The 16,093-nt window shown below is 45.0% G+C and overlaps 1 protein-coding gene across 1 annotated transcript in view; it reads right to left on the bottom strand.

Annotated features, from left to right (window-relative positions):
- Nucleotides 1-16,093, bottom strand: part of RAP1GAP2 (RAP1 GTPase activating protein 2) — a 1,533,685-nt gene that overhangs the window by 1,148,329 nt on the left and 369,263 nt on the right. The gene's annotated exons all lie outside the window — the stretch shown is intronic.

Here is a 16,093-nt window from a genome sequence, read left to right as displayed (position 1 = left end):
ATATGGAATGGCACCGAAATCTATCACAGACCGACTGAAGTTCTATGTGCCTAGTAGGCACCTCCGGTCATCGGAGGCCAGCTTGCTGGCCTTCCCGCGTTTTAAAAGAAACACCATGGGAGGACGGGCTTTCTCATTTGTAATCCCCCAGGTCTGGAATAAACTTCCAGATAATATACAAATGGAAACTGTGTTTCTGCCATTCAGGAAAAAACTTAAAACCATTATGTTTACTGAGGCATTCGGCTAAATTCATTCAGTGCGCTGACTACACTTGGGACCAATGGACCACGGTCAATGCTACCAGCGCCTAGAGACTTATGGTGATTGGCACTCTACAAATATAAACTAAAAATTACAATAACAACCCATCCCTGAATCCTAAAAGCCCTTTCTACCCTTAAACTCCAACAAGCCAGGAAACCTAGGAAACCCTCACTACACCCAAAGTACACCCTTACGTGACCCCTAAATTATACCCATCCCTGAACCCTAAAATCCCTTTCTACCCCTACATTCGACCTTAATGCTGAACACTAAAAACTCTCACTTCTGCTAACTTCACCCATTCCTAAACTCTGAAAACCCTCTTCCATGCCTATATCCCACCCACTCCTGACCTCCTAAAATCCCTCACCACCCTCAAACGCCATCCATCCATGAACACTAATACTACTCACCTCTCTTAAACACCACCCATCCATGAACCCTAAAAATACCTCACCATCCCTAAACTCTACCAATTGCTGAAGCCTACAAAAAAACCTCTATATCTAAACTCTCTCCAACCATCACTGAATCCTGAAATAACACTCACCATCGTAATCTGCAACCAAGTCTGAACCTTAAAAACTGTTCACCACCCCTAACCTCTTCCCACCCATAAACCCTAAAAAACCCTACACTTCATTCATCTCTGGACCCTAAAACATCTCGCCCTCCCTAAACTCCAGCCATCCCTGAACCTTAAAAACAATCACCAGCCCTAAACTCCACCCATTCCTGAATCCTAAAATCCCCTTTCTGTGCCGAAACTCCATACATTCCTGGCCCCTAAATAACTCTCATCACCCTTAAACATTATCCATCCCTGAACCAAAGAAATCCTCACTAGTCCTAAACTCCACCCAACCTTAATTTAATTTCGGATTTTCCTTAAAATTATCTTTTCTTTCAAATGTATAATACATTTCCGATTTATTTGTAGTCCCATAAAATTGTCTTTCTGAAAAATGAGATTTCCGTGATTTAGTTTCTCCAATGTGGTTTCTCAGTTTTTGTTCTTCCGTGAATTCACAAACCTCAGGGGACTGACACCTCTGTGCACCAGGCTGTGCAAAGAATATCAAAAGATTGGCATCTCTGTCCACCATCCTGTGGGAAGGATTTCAATAGTTAGACACCTCTACCATGTGAAGGATATCAGGTGATTGACAGCTCTATGCACCAGCCTGTGTGAAGGATATCAGGTGACTGTCAGCTCCATGCGCCAGCCTGTGTCAAGGATATCAGGTGATTGACAGCTCTATGCGCCAGCCTGTGTGAAGGATATCATGTGACTGACAGCTCCATGCACCAGCCTGTGTGAAGGATATCTATGCACCAGCCTGTGTGAAGGATATCAGGTGATTGACAGCTCTATGCGCCAGCCTGTGTGAAGGATATCATGTGACTGACAGCTCCATGCGCCAGCCTGTGTGAAGGATATCTATGCACCAGCCTGTGTGAACGATATCATGTGACTGACAGCTCCATGCACCAGCCTGTGTGAACGATATCTATGCACCAGCCTGTGTGAAGGATATCAGGTGACTGACAGCTCTATGCACCAGCAGCACCAGCCTGTGTGAAGGATATCAGGTGACTGACAGCTCTATGCACCAGCCTGTGTGAAGGATATCATGTGACGGACATCTCTATCCATCAGTCAGTGTGAAGGGTATAAAGGGACGGACACTTCCAGCCACCAGCCTGTGTGATTTATAGCAAATAGTTTTTATTTGTTTTTGACAAACTTTTTATTAAATCTGTAACCGAGGTGAGTCGGTAACACCCGGTACAGGCATAACCTATAACATTAAGCATAACAGCACGGCATATTGATATGTTGGCCTTAATCATCACGAAGATAGAAGGAAGATATTTATACAATCATGTGCTTCTTTCTGGTAAATGAACTCTTTATAAAAAGCAGAATCAATGATTTTTACATGGAGCCACTTGGCCTCTCTTAGCAGACACATATATATCAAACATATTTGCTTTGTAGACAGACCAGCAGCTCCACAAAGCAAGCACACGCCTCTTAAAAAATTACCCACCACAAATACATATATTAGGTGCCCATAACGCGGCAGTGTTTGCTCCTTGATGGCTTTAAGGAGGGCGCAAGCTTTAATGTGACCTTGTTACACACTGAACAGCTGATCAAACAGCGGGCGTTTGTAAGCTGCGAGCAAGTCACCGATCACTGGCTGTGGGACGATTAAAACTGGGGTCACGTGAACACGTGACCAGGTGGCCAAACCAGGCCCCCGCCAGACTCTCGTTTTATGAGCGGCCTGTATTTGCTTTGCAAGTTACTGTGGCGACCCCTCGGTCTTCTGTCCGCTCTGAAATGGCTGCCAACCTCCTGGGTGGAATCACGTGTTCCACGGCGCGCGCGCTGCAGAACATCAAGAATAGGTTCTTCTTTGTCCACCACGTGAGACGGCATTGCGCAGGCGCAGAGCCTTGGAGTCCGAGGGGCAGCAGCATCAGCCCCTCTGATGGAAGAGTCATGCTGAGTTCACTCGATGGGGCACCCAGAGTTTGAGTTTGAGTTTGAAATTATTTGTAAAAGCGCGCGTACACCTGCGGTTTCTTGGCGCTACAACTGACAGACCACAGAGGAAAAAAAGGAAGAAAAGGGAGAGGGACCATTAGAAATTATTCAAAGGACTTCTTGAATAGGTGGGCCTTGAGTTGTTTCCGGAATTGTGAATACAAGGTGAGGGATCGAATTTCCAAGGGAAGAGAGTTCCACTGGGACGGGGCCAGAGTGGAAAATTTAGAGCCTCCCCACTTCTTTGTTCGAAAACGTGGAACCATAAGAAGGGCCTGGGAAGAGGAACGGAGCTCTCTACATGGAACATAAGGGGTAATCTCAGAGGAGATAAAAGCTGGGGCTAAACCTTGACGAGCAAGGAAGGCGATGGAGGCGATCTTAAATTGGACCCGAGCTCGTACAGGCAGCCAGTGTAGGGACTTCAAGAGAGGGGTAGAGTGATGAAATTTCGGGAGGTTAAAGACCAGGCGGGCCGCCTGGTTCTGTATAAGTTGGAGACGCCGTAAACTATATGCAGGAATCCCCGCATATAGGGCGTTACCATAATCCAGGTGGGACACCACCATGGCCAAAATGATAAGTTTAAGGGCAGAAAAGGAAAAGAAACGGGACACCCTGCGTATGGTACGCAGTGCAAGAAAAGAAGCAGAAACCACAGAACCAACCTGGGAGTGAAGGGACAGTTGGGAATTAATTTTTATGCCAAGGGTTTTAACTGAGGTAGCAGGAGACGGGGAAGGGCCAAGAGAAGGGGGCCAAAACATAGGAGTCCAGGGGCTGGATGAACCACCTGTCAACACCAACTCTGTCTTGTCAGGGTTGAGTTTAAGGTGGTTGTGGCTCATCCAGTCCCGGATATAAAGCATAATAGATTGAAAGTTAGAAACAGAGGAGGGAGAAGAAGACAGGTCAAAAACAAGCTGGAGATCGTCCGCGTAATTAAACACGGCGACCTCCATTTGTTGCAGGGAAAAAATAAGAGGAGCAATATAAAGATTAAATAAAAGGGGAGAAAGAGAGGAGCCCTGAGGGACCCCGCACTGAACTCTACGAACGTCCGCTGTAAAATCACCCAGGCAAACAGCCTGGGTGCGGTCACTCAGGAAGGAGGAAAGCCAGACCAGGGCCGTCCCCCCGACCCCCGCCGCCCTGACACGGGAAAGTAAGATGGAATGATCCACCGTGTCAAAAGCGGCTGAGAGGTCAAGGAGCACCAGGGCCTGGCGCTGGTTAGTGTCCATACCCTCCCTGAGGCTGTCCAAGACCGAGATGACAACGGACTCCGTAGAGTGTGCGGGCGAAAGCCGGCCTGACGGGGGGCGAGTGCTCCATGCATCTCCACAAAGGAGCTCAGGGCGCAGGTGACATGGCGCTCGAGCACCTTTGCCAGAAATGGCAAAAGGAAGATGGGGCGGAAATTGGCAGGCACAGATGGGTCCGAACCAGGGTTTTTCAAGATAGGTACGATGACCGCCGATTTCAACGGATCGGGTACCACACCTTGAGCAAGTGAACTGTTAAGGAGGTGAAGTGGAGGGTCAGGGCAGGAAGTGAAAATGTAGCGAAGAACATGGGCGGGACAAGGGTCCCGTGGAGAGCCGGACTTGACCAAGGGAACTATGGTGGACAAGGTTTCCCTAGTCAAGAGGGGAAAAGAAGTGAGTTCGCCCTTAGGAAGGGGACACAGGGGGTCAACAAAGGAGGGGGAAGGGAGGGGAATATTGGCCTTGATGGTCACTATTTTATGGATAAAGTAGTCATTTAAAGAGCGACAAAGTTCATCGGACGGGGCAGGCTTGAGGGTGGATCTGTCCGAGAACGCCAGGTTGTGAACAATTGCAAATATTTCTTTAGACTGGTTTTCAGCAGCCAATATTTTGGTGGAGAAATAGGTGGTTTTAGCCTCCAAGATATCTTTTTTGTACTGGGTCAAGATGGTGACATACTCCAGACGAGCAGTGGGGCTGTAGTTTCTCCTCCAGGCCCGCTCGGCGCGCCGTACCGCTAACTTGGTGGCCTTAAGCTCTTTACTGAACCAACGGTTAGCGTCTTTGTCGCGCTTGGAAGTAATACGCTTGAGCGGCACGACAGAGTCACAACCTGAAGATAGCCACTGTTCTATGGCCATAACCTGGGAGAAGGTAGATAAACCCTGTAATGAGGGGAGGGAGGCACTGAGCGAGGAGGAGAGATCTTGCAGATTAGCTCGGCCCCAAGCTCGAACCCAGATGTTTTTAGGGCGGGGAGGTTTAGCAGGGGAGTGCACAGGGAGGGAGAATGAAATGATATAGTGGTCAGACCAAGTGCAAGGAGAGATTAAGAGAGATTCCACAGGACAGTTCAGTGACCAAATCTGGTCAAGTGAATGACCTTTAATGTGGGTGGGGGAATGAATATGTGAAATGAAACTGAGGGAATGAAGGGTTTCAGAAAACTCTTTAGAGGAGCCCTGAAACCCTGAAGCCAGCAGGGGCTGTGTGAGCTGGGGCCACCAGGGCCCTCTGTCATGCGCACTGCGGCAAACGGTGCTCCCCCCAGCACCACTGGGACACAGAAGAGTAGCCAGTGCGTCATAGGACTGTCGTGTTGTGGTATTCTTATTAAGAACGTTGGAATGTTCTTAGAATAGGGGCGTATGTGTGGGGTTCCAGGGAGGGACAGTTGATGTGGAAATGAAGACTTGCTGACATCATCGGCGATGTGGTGAGCGGAGTTGCCAATAAAGAGCTTTGTAATGAATCAGGAGTGAGAGCCATCATTACAATTTTGGCGACGGAGGATCGGGCAACTCTGCGAGGACCCACAGGGTGATATGATTGAAACGGAATGAAATAAGGTGAAGATTGAGACGGGGAACAAGGCAGTTGACAAGTGAAACAGAGGAGTGAAATTGACGATAAACGGAGTTGAGGCAACAACAGAGTATTTGAGTGTGCGGAGAATGATTATTTAAAAAAAGAGGAAGAATAACGTCTTACGAGTGGAAGCAGCGCGTGTCAGCTGAGAGGCGCGTGAAGGTGCTTTAGTTATGTTCTAGGGTTGGTTGTGGAAAGATGAAGTGGGAACTGGAGAGGATAATTGTATAAGAATGAAGAGTTGTGTGAACAAACTTGTACAACTATAAGGGAACTGGGAAGATTAGGAAGAGTCAACCATAATCCTCACTGACTTAAAAACTTTATGTTAGTTAGTTTGGTTAATTTTCTTTTTATTTTGTTTTCTCCTTGCAGACCATTATGTTGTATATAGTTTTCCTTTGCTCATGTATAATTGTTAAGGGGGTAGATGTGTTGTGTTGTAGACCATTATGTTGTATATTAGACCATTATGTTGTATAAAGTTTTCCTTTGCTCATGTATAATTGTTAAGGGGGAAGATGTGTCGTGTTGTGGTATTCTTATTAAGAACGTTGGAATGTTCTTAGAATAGGGGCGTATGTGTGGGGTACCAGGGAGGGACAGTTGATGTGGAAATGAAGACTTGCTGACATCGTCGGCGTTGTGGTGAGCGGAGTTGCCAATAAAGAGCTTTGTAATGAATCAGGAGTGAGAGCCATCATTACAAGGACCTAGTGCACAGAAGAAAATGGTCCCCTGGCCGCTGTTTGAAATGTGAAATAATGTAATAATGGGGGTACAGTGGGGCCCCTCAGGCCTCTGGGCCTCGGCTCAGTGGAAGCTACGCAGCTGATGGGATGCAGAACGGTGCCCAAGGGTCTGTGCAGCAGGCTGCATCGTCAGGAGTTACCTTGGTTTGGGTCCATTTTGTAATTCACACATGGCCAGGTATTGCTGAACTCCAGCCCTTCCCATGGAGTGACGGGGATCCCCTACCTGCCCTCCAGCCCCCCTTACTGCAACTGACAGCACAAAATGTCACTTTGAAGATTTGCGTATGGGGCTTGTAAACCCCTGACCATATTTATTACGATGACAAACCACAAAACATTAAAGATGCACTCAAATCCCTTCCCAAAATTACACACAGAAACACCATAAAACAGAAACATAATTAGTTACAATTTTGATTGATGGCTCACCTCCTTAACAAAGATTCTAATACATAGCCATTGCTAACCATATGTAACATTGCCCCTGCGTATTCAGCATTCAGCCTACTAGTGAGATTGTGACTGGTCAACTTGTGAGGGCCCCTCCCTAAGGGGAGAGGCCCACCCCCTGAGAACAGGGGGTGGGCCTCTCCCCTTAGGGAGGGGCCCTCACAAGAACACCTCCCCAGAGTAACTTGTGCGGGTGACACGTCTGCAAGCCAGGTTACCTACCTCAGGTACCCCCATACGCCCTCCAAGGGTCTGTACTAGCATGGGGATTGGCCATAAAGGTCTGTTGGTAGCGAGCACTCTCCCACGCCACGCAGCCTCTAACTGACTTGCTGCAAGCACCCCCTGGAGGACCCAGTGGGACCGCTGTCCCCCCTATGCCAAGTAAAAGGATGCCTTCTATGGACCAGAGGTGTCCCACCAATCATGACCTAAGAACTGGCGGGGGCCCCGGCAGAATCCTGTCGGCAGAGCAGGGAACAGCAAAGAGACTGTACCACTGCTCCGTCGCCCCTTGTAAGAGCAGGACCCAGCACAGGCATGGGTCCTAACTATAACTACCTACTGGTGACGCCAGCATGTAATATATATATATATATATATATACACACACACATAAACAAATAACTCTTATAAACGTAAAAGGTCTTGTCTAACTCACATCTAAATAGTAGAACGTAAGGTGAACTAAATGTTTGTTCATGAACATATGATTATACTAACAACAATATTTTACTTATTTATGCAAACGTTATTAAAAATATGGGCACAATCAGCCCTAGCTAATAATCAGTTATTTAATTCATCAAGCAGGAACAGAACCCACTGTGCATCAGTTCGAATTCTAAGCATGGAATTCATAACAATTACAGAAAACTTCATTTCGGGCCAGCATTGAGAAACCCATCAATAAAGGTAAAATACTTTTCTTGTCCAAGGTCCTACAGCATATTTCTACTCCTTTCTTCTTCTGCACAAAGTGTGTTCCTGAATGTAGGTCGGTAATACACAATACCATCTATAGAGGAACACGCACCTGCCCGCACTTATAAAGGAGTCTCATTGCAATCCATAAACTTTGTCAGTATTTAGTTTGTAAAGAAATAGGCGCAGGGGCCAAGGTTTTTCTCAAGTGCCCGCTGGCAATGCTGTTGAACGGTTAATGCAAAAAAGAACAAATGATGGACGGAATGCTGAACAAATCAAACGTTCACTCTCAGTCACAGATCTGGGTTTGATCCATCGTTTATTTGCTCACCACGAATATGTGATGTTACAACGCGATCAAAATGATAACCAATAACCAATGTGTTGGCTCCAGAGCAGTAGGGCTGCCAGGATCCATGCAGGGGCACTCTGTAGACAAATTGAGACTTTAAAATGTTGTTACTGACTTTGTTTATTAGAGGTGAGTTATAAACCACAGCAGTTATCGAGTCTGAGGTACAGTAATTTTGAACACATTCATATTGTCCCTCATATGTCACCTTGAGATGGCTACGAGATGCAAGCTGTGATGTCTAGAAGAGCCCTATTGTAGCACTTGACTCTCTCAGGGTAGCAAGGCAGAGCTGTCTATGGCCTAATCAGGGAAGATGGAGGGGCTGGAATCCAGTTCACAGTTCTGCAATAACCAACACTCAATACGTCATTGTCCAACCTGTGCTTCTACTTATAAAAAGGAAACTCATTTTATTACACACACACACACACACACACACACACACACACACACACACACACACACACACACACACACACACACACACACACACACACACACACACACACACACACACACACACACACACACACACACACTAATCAATACTATGCATTCATTAATAAATATATAAGTGATGGTAGATGAAATAGCTATGTTGATAACCTACTAACAGTTTGGACCCCTAGAGAGCCCTGAGCCCTAAATTCACAAATCCTCCAGATACTCTAAACGCATTATAATTGGGTGTAGTTATCACACCTTTTTACTGCTGAAAAATTGAGACTTTTAACTGTCTTTACTGACTTTGTTTATTGGAGGTTAGTTATAAGCCACAGCAGTTATTGAGTATGGGTACAGTAAGATTGAACACCTTCCTAGGAAACATCCTTTACAACGCAACTTTTACCACTCAGTGCTTTTACATCGCAACTTTTACAATGCAAACCATTACAACGCATTGCGCTGGGGGGCGCTCTAGGATAGGGAATAGATTTAATTTACTATCCAACACCTTCCCTACTATCCACGGGGACTGGAGTTGAAATAGTAAATAAAACTATTCACTATCCAGCACCCCACAACACTATGCGTTGTAAAGGCATGCGTTGTAAAAGTTGAAATGTAAAAGCATGCGTGGTAAAAGCATGCGTTGTGATGTCATACATTCCACATTCCTCTGTATGCTACTTAGATATGGCTATGAGATGCAAGCGTTGATGTCCAGAAGCTCTAAACCTTCTTGTCCATGAGTCACCACCTTGAAAGGCCACGAAATACAAACTTTAAGGCCCCCTCCAAAGTTGCTGTTCCAACATGCCTCACACCAGCTCACATCCTGTTAGGTTCTTTAATATAATTTCAAAGGAAGTCTCAGGACACCATGCACCATATGCCCCTTTGAGCAGCTCCCGCAAAGAACTAAATTGAATGAATTAAGAAGCAATTACATCTGATTTATCGCCCAGCCTGGCACACCTGCTCTCTGCCGCTTGTAACAAAGGTTATGCATTAATAATGTTGCTTCGCTGGTGCGTTAATACAGAATGAAGTGGTGTTTCCACTTGGCATTTTTCAACATCACTTTTCATTTGCAGGCCTGCAGGGTTCCACTTTAGTGCTACCAGAGCTGGACCTGTGGGAGCCACTGTTACTCAGGACTATAAATTACCATATCATATACCATAAGCATTATTGTCATCTGCTCAGGGTATTACCTGTGGTTAACATCCTGCGATGAATGCAATACTATGCATTCATCTACAAATATATGCATGATGGCAGATGCAATATCTATGGTGACAACCTCCTAACAGATCACATCACTAGCGAGCCCTGAGCCCTATAACCACAATACCTCCACATACATTAAATGCAATATAATGGGGTGTGGTTATCAAAAGAGGCCTACTGGCTTTGTTATGGTGCCAACCACATTAATAAACGGTACAAAATAGGGTAGTGGTCCATCACCACCCCCTTTTGTACCGCTTTTGGCCACCATAAGTGTGGCAGGGTATGCTCAGACGTGAGTCCCTTGCTCACTTTGCCACTGGATTCATGCAAACCGGGCTGAAGACGGCTGGAATGCCAGAAACCGGTCCTCGGAAGCTTGTTTCCGGTCCAGGGAAGACATGGCTTGGCAGTTCGGGCTGGACTGTTCCCATGAGGCACAGGGTCAGACTGATTTGCATATAGCCATGTCTGAACTGGGGTGGCAGAGTGGGCTAAAGAACGGTGATGGATTAAACCCAGATCTTTTGACTGGGTGTGAGTGTTTGATTGATTCAGATGCTCCGTCCATCACCACCCCCTTTTGTACCGCTTTTGGCCGCCATAAGTGTGGCAGGGTATGCTCAGACATGAGTCCCTTGCTCACTTTGCCACTGGATTCAAGCAAGCCGGGCTGAAGACGACTGGAATGCCAGAAACCGGTCCTCGGAAGCTTGTTTCCGGTCCAGGGAAGACATGGCTTGGCAGTTCGGGCTGGACTGTTCCCATGAGGCACAGGGTCAGACTGATTTGCATATAGCCATGTCTGAACTGGGGTGGCAGAGTGGGCTAAAGAACGGTGATGGATTAAACCCAGATCTTCTGACTGGGTGTGAGTGTTTGATTGATTCAGATGCTCCGTCCATCACCACCCCCTTTTGTACCAACCACATTAATAAAGGCAGAAATATATCATGATAAACCAATGCAATACCATTAATATCACAAAAATTGGCACCAACTTAAATCACAATCATTATGGTAAGTAATGACTCCCTGTTAACTGTGCAATTGTCAATAAAGCCTTTTAAAACATTTAAATGACCTTCATTAAGACATGTTATAAATACACGATTAACCTTGTAATTGTCAATAATATATTTCAGTGTCAATATGAAGTGTCAATGAGTCTTTCTTCTAACTTTATCATACTGCATTGCAGCCTTAGAACCCACCAATATAATTCCCCACACCATAGAGCATTTAAACAGAGAACCCAGCTCAAGATGGGCTTGAAATACTGGAATATTGCTACACAGCCACCCCAGCTCTCATATTGTGTGGCCTGGGAGACTTAGGGGGACAGGCTCATACACATCTGGCATGGCAGCTCCGCAGCACTTGATAAAACCGTTGGTGGAGCTCTTGCCCTCCCGGGGCACAACACAAAAATAAATTGCATATGGGGTTATGCACCCCAGAGGATTCTATGACACTACTCTCCCCATGGTGGTGCATATTTTCTTGACATGTATCTACCCCTTTGTTTCAGTTTTTCTATTTAAAATAATAGTGTGGCGTTGTGCTGCATGTTTTTTCCCTAAAGGTCTGGGTGTCATTGGCCCTCAAAAGGTACACCAGAGATCTGTTGGGCTCTGGGGCTCAGCATGGACCCCAATCTAAAGTGGTTCGGCTAGTTCCCCACTCAGCTGAAACTTGATTTGTGTCAGTGCGGGAGCCAACAAACTTCCTTCCTCTACCTGTATCCATACTGTATTGTGGGCCCGCAGACATTGGCAACCGAGGAGGCACGCCACCTTTCTCCCAGGGATCAAGCCTCCTCAGAAGCAGATTGATAAAGGGACATATTTTCACTCCTGTGTTTTTATTTTATATTTGATCCCTGGGAAATGGGACCCCCAGGGACCTCTGTGCCAATGGAAAAGGGGCTGCATGTAAGCTTCCTCCTGCTAACCATCACTCCCTCATATGCTGATCGTCAGTGCCCTTGGCCTACCCAGGACGCATCTTAGAACCATAAGGGGAACACTATTTGTGACCCGAGAGGACTCAGTCCCCCAGGGGGCCAAGTTGCAGTCTTGGTTTTCTCAGACCTCATTGGTCTACTTTAGAAAGGGAAGGTTTTGTTTTGTCCTGGTGTCCACCTCTATCTTCCAGGACTGTTGATTCTCAGTCTCCATGCTTCTATATATATATTTTTTTCCAGGAGCCAGATTTTTACTATGCTCCCTTCTTGCACCGGTCCTATCTGCTGTCTGGGTGGCAGGAACCTATCCTGGACCCTTGGTCTTTCTCAGCATCAACCCAAGGCCCAAGGCAGAGGACATATCCTCCGTGTACCTACTAGGTCCTACAGACTCCTTTGGCTTCATGCAGAGTACGTGGGTCAGCAAATGTCCGGGTCACCCTCCTTCACTTTGAGAAAAAGCATGAATAAACATTGGGGAATATTGAAAAATGAGAGATCTTTAAGTCCGTTTGTTACAGACAAGCCCCAGATCTGTTTCAGGAGAGGCAACACCCTCAGAAATAGATTGAGTCCCACAGTACTACATGGTTTGCAAGCAACAGATTGGCTGTCCACAAAAAGCAAAGGTTTTTTCAAATGTGGATTTTGTGCCATGTGCAGATGGGCTAAACACAAAACTAAACAATTCTCTAATCCTAAAGGCGAATGTTTCTCAATAAACACCAACATCAACTGTCTCACCAAATATGTAGTTTACATCATCGAATGTAAGTGTGGTAAACAATACGTAGGGAGCACCATACGTGCCCTTAAGGACAGAATCTCGGAACATATGAGGGCAATTATCAAACAAGATCCCAAATACCCTGTAGCCCTACATGTGGCAAGCTGCCAAAATTCTGAAAGTGAGAAAGTTGTCTCCTTCTTTGGCATTGATGTAGTGAACTTGGGGATCAGAGGAGGAAATAGAGAACTAAAATTGAGACGTACTGAGGCTATGTGGATCATGAGAATGTACGCAGTCGGCCTAGGTCTTAACTTTGACTCAGAGCTTCAATATTTCCTAGGTGACTGACTTTTCAAATGACACCAATGATTGACCAGACATACATACCATTTATACAATCAACATGATACAATTGTTTGATGAAATATAAGGTTGAATTCACATATATTGAATTTGTTGTTTGTCATGGAGGTATCTACTAGATATCAAGTTCGCCAATCACACAGCAACAAATGTATTTTTTGCTTCATAAAAAGGTAGTAACTGCAATGTGAATTATGTGTTACATCACGGTTACACTATACTAATGATGTTTTTAATCAGATTGAGTTGAATAAGGTTCTTAGAAATGTAAGAGAGGTTGGGAAGATATTGTTTCCACGTCTTCCACAACAAATACGATAATATGCGAGACTATTGCAACATCTTCTCGAACATATTCATGAATCAGTGCACACAGACAATTTTATACTGGCATTAAGCATGTATTCTTGCTAGCACTGTATTTGTGGGAATATATTGCAATCGCCCACCACACACTGCGTGTCATCGTTACCATGAAGATTATTTTTATGCCCCACCAGCATGTACACATCTCACCTAGAGATACACAATAGGCATGTCTTCTAAACCTATACTCTGCACTCTCTTGGCACGATATTTCTGCCTGGATTTCATTATGTAACTGACCCACAACTATGATGGACACACACTCCTGTCCTGGTCTCCACTCATTGTTTCTATCTCTTAAATCTACTTTGCCAAAATGACGATCGCGTCACCTAGGAAGCGGGACGCTGTCTCTTTAATATATTCTGTCAGAATGACGTTCGCGTCACCTAGGAGGCCGGACGCTATTTAAACGTCACGCACTTCCGGGTCACGTGTCCGCACTCCGAACACAGAGACCCGGGAGAACTTGAAAGAGGAAAGACGTCTTCAAGGTAACGTAAACGGACAGCTTTCTCAGGGGCATGACTTTAATATTTATTGCTCCGGAGTCTTATACCGCCTGGTCGGAATATTTGTCTTACAGACAACATGTCCGGACGAGGCCATTGAGCATTTCTCACCAATCGCGACGAACGAAAAACTATAGGTAAGCTGCCTGGATTCATTTTCCATGCATGAAGTATTATACATGCTTTTTGCCAACATATCGGTATTCGATTCTAACGCCACTCACGTTTATCACATTACAGATACAGAGTGATTGACTCCCATACCTTCTCCCGGGCAACCCACAACAAGCGCATTACGCTTGCAAGGTAATGCGACTACGATAGAAACATTACTTAAACCCCTTTATTGTACGTACTTAGCTCAGATAGGAGCTTTATGTCTCACAATATTTGTGTGTCCCAAATAGAGTGTCCTAAATAGAAGGGTATATCATTGACTAGACAAAAGTGTTTTCTCTTTTTAGTTTAACAAACCCTACCCAATTGAATCTCCATGTTGGCTCAAACCAGTTGTTGCAATGTTGTCTAGCATATAATTAATTGTCTGCAAATTACAGTCCATAAAATAGAGGAGCGTAAATTTATGTAAGCACCAGTGCAATACATAATAATTCGACGTGGCATGAATAGCTCCACTAGTTTACTTCCGACACACCCAAACATATATATTTCTCTTCAACTTGATTGCAGCTAATTTAATCCACGACGACATAGAGATTGGATGGTCTTGGGCCCTTCCGGGTCGGAAGTATCACCGGAAGAGCGGTGAGCCTACCGTTTAATATATTATGTGGCAACTAAACTCTCATTTTGAGTTCACCCATGAGGCTAACTATTGTCCTTTATGTGACTAATTTGATCAGACCTTAAGTCTGCATCTAGTCACGTGCCTAGTTAAGAATAACTAGCGATTTCATATATCTAATTCTCCGACCTTTCTTCTTTTCTTTCTCCTTCTTTTCCATTGCCTTTTTCCTTCTCTTGTTTTTTCAAATCTACTCACTTCGAATAATCATGTTAGACCGCTTGGTCCAGACACAACCATTGGAGGTATGTATCAGATTTTTTATATTTTTATGGAATCTATATCACAATGCACTAATTGCACGCATGAATTCTCACATCGATATGGAACTAAGCCAAGCACTTCACCATTCACAACTTCGAAATATTGGCACAGAATATACACGCGAATCCACGGTATTAATTAGGGTGGTTAAGTGCACAACCGTTCACCTTAGTGCATGGACGTAACGAGTCATCTGAAAGCACCTTAGCACACTAAAGGATGTTTTCCCACAACCATCTCAAGGGCATAGATTTATGCATGAGATTATCCTATGTGATGCTTGTCTCGACTGCTGACCTGAAGTGGTGTCTAAAGGTCATCCAACAAATGTACATATTCCCAAGTTTAGCCCCTTGTTTTTCTGTATTATTTCCAGCCCTGAAGATTCGCGAGATGCGATAAAACACGTGTCGGCTGGTTGTTCACAAGTTGTGATTGATTAAAACAAGGAGATCAAGATTTCTTTACAAACATCTGTTTATTTATTCTCATCCATTTGCATTTTGATATTGTTTCTCTGCACTGTATTGAACATTTGCATTTGGACATATTGTGCTTAAAAAATTTTTTTGTACCTTTCAAGTGTGTGCATAGGGTATGTTTCTATTTGTCACGTTGGAGTAGTACAGCTTGCTGACTTCTCCTTTGGGTGGTTATATGGTTGTCCACTCACCCAGTTGCACCACACCCCACTTGGTCCTATAGTGCTTCCATACTGGCAGTGCGCCCTTTCTCTGACATCTAAAAACCATTTTTTCTTTCACCCTCCTTCTGAAGGTCACGATCGTGCAAGACCAGTCCACAGAAGATTGAGGAGAGTCTTCTAGGCCTCTCCCCCCCACAGCAGGTCCATTACTTTACTGTCCCTTAGCGGGTGTAGGGGGCCAGCATCACTGGTCAGGGAGAAACATATCCTAGTCCCATCGAGCCAACTGAAGTAAGAAATCTGTCGCAAAAATCTACACTTATATGGTTTACCAGGGCAAGCTTACTCTTCTTAGCTTCCTAAAGACATTTCTTCCAGACCTACTAAATCCTCCTGGTTCTCAACCTCTAAACATTCAGTCTGCTCATCGATAAGGAGGACTTTACTCATATTCAGCAAAGCCTCAAGGCATTAGTATGCTTCTTATGGAATTTCCAAACGCCTTACGTGTTCTGAAAGTGGTTAAAGAAAATAGACTTCTTTGGTTACCACAAAACTGGTTCATTTCTCAAGATATTTTGAAAGCAAACTGTGCTGG

This window comes from Lissotriton vulgaris, chromosome 2_1, assembly GCF_964263255.1.
Source record: "Lissotriton vulgaris chromosome 2_1, aLisVul1.2, whole genome shotgun sequence".
Taxonomy (NCBI): domain Eukaryota; kingdom Metazoa; phylum Chordata; class Amphibia; order Caudata; family Salamandridae; genus Lissotriton; species Lissotriton vulgaris.
This window is presented reverse-complemented; position numbering and strand designations above follow the sequence as displayed.